This window comes from Ascaphus truei, chromosome 3 (assembly GCF_040206685.1).
Source record: "Ascaphus truei isolate aAscTru1 chromosome 3, aAscTru1.hap1, whole genome shotgun sequence".
NCBI classification, from domain to species: domain Eukaryota; kingdom Metazoa; phylum Chordata; class Amphibia; order Anura; family Ascaphidae; genus Ascaphus; species Ascaphus truei.
The window spans coordinates 231,508,524-231,510,053 of NC_134485.1; positions in this window are offsets into that span (position 1 = coordinate 231,508,524).

Genomic DNA, 1,530 nt, shown 5'->3' on the forward strand with positions numbered 1-1,530 from the left:
TCGCCAAGGCGATGAATGGAAGACTGTTTTTAACACCGGGATGGGCATTACGAATATCTTGTTATGCCCTTCGGTCTCTGTATTGCCCCCGCAGTCTTCCAGCAATTCGTAAACGAGATCTTTCGGGACCTTCTCAACAATTTTATCATTATATATCTTAATGATATTCTTATTTTCTCTAAATCTCTTACAGACCATATCTAGCACACTAAGCTGGTCTTGACACGTCTTTGAGAGAACTTCCTATATGCTAAGTTGGATAAATGCTTGTTTCACCAACCCTCCATTGCCTTCCTGGGCTACATTATATCGGATAAGAGATTCTCCATGGACCCGACTAAACTCAAGGCCATACTAGAGTGGCCACAACCCACATCTTTGAAGGCCATACAGCGATTCCTGGGATTCGTGAATTATTATCGGAATTTTTTCAAGCATTTTCTTCTACTGTGGCTCATATCACCCTCCTGACTTTGAAAGGAGTTAACATGGCAGTCTGGTCACCTAAAGCACTTTTTGCCTTCGAGACCCTTAAAAGGACCTTTTCCACCACACCTATCCTACGCCACTCAGACCTCAGACCCCTTTACCCTAGAGGTTGACGCTCTGGATATAGGGGCAGGCACCATACGCTCATAAAGGCAATCCCCACAGGACAAGCTCCATCCCTGCGGGTTTTTCTTCCAAAAATTTTCCCCAGTGGAACAAAATTATGATGTCGGCAATAGGGAACTCCTGGCCATCAAACTCGCCCTACAGGAATGGAGGCATCTCTTGAAAGGTACGGAAAACCCTATTTCGATCCTTACCAATCATAAGAATCTGTTGTATATAGAGAACGCACGCCGTCTAGGAGCCCGTCAGGCCCGGTGAGCTCTTTTTTTCCCCAGGCTCAATTGTCTGATTTTCTACATCCCCGGGTCGAAGAATCAAAAAGCGGATGCCCTGTCACATCAATTTATGGTTGAAGACAAATCCGAAGAAGTTCCGGAGACAATTCTGCCTTCCAAATATATCAGCCAATTTCTTCAACATCTTGGATAAGGTTCTTGCAGCTAATCTTTCCAGGGGTCTTGAGGTACCGGACGGTCGTTTGTACGCTGCCCGCGCTTTCAAAGAATGATACTAGAGTGGGGTCACTCATCCAAGTCTGACGGTCATCCGGGTACCAAGAGGACTTCCGACCTCATCAAACAAACCTTTTCGTGGCCTACCATTCTGAGAGATACAGAGGAATTCGTCAAATCCTGCCCAACTTGCGCCCAGGTCAAGGCGACTCGCAGCAAACCACCAGGTCTTCTACAGCCATTGCCAGTACCGGAGCGCCCAAGGGCCACCTGTCGATGGATTTCATTGGAGAGTTTCCCACTTCTAAGGGGATGAACACTATCCTGGTGGTCATGGATAGGTTTTCCAAGCAGGCCCATTTTATCACTCTCAAACGGTTGTCCAATTCTGCCACCTTGGCAGACGTTTTCGTCAAGGAAATTTTCCGCATACACGGGGTCCCAGTGACCATTGCATCTGACC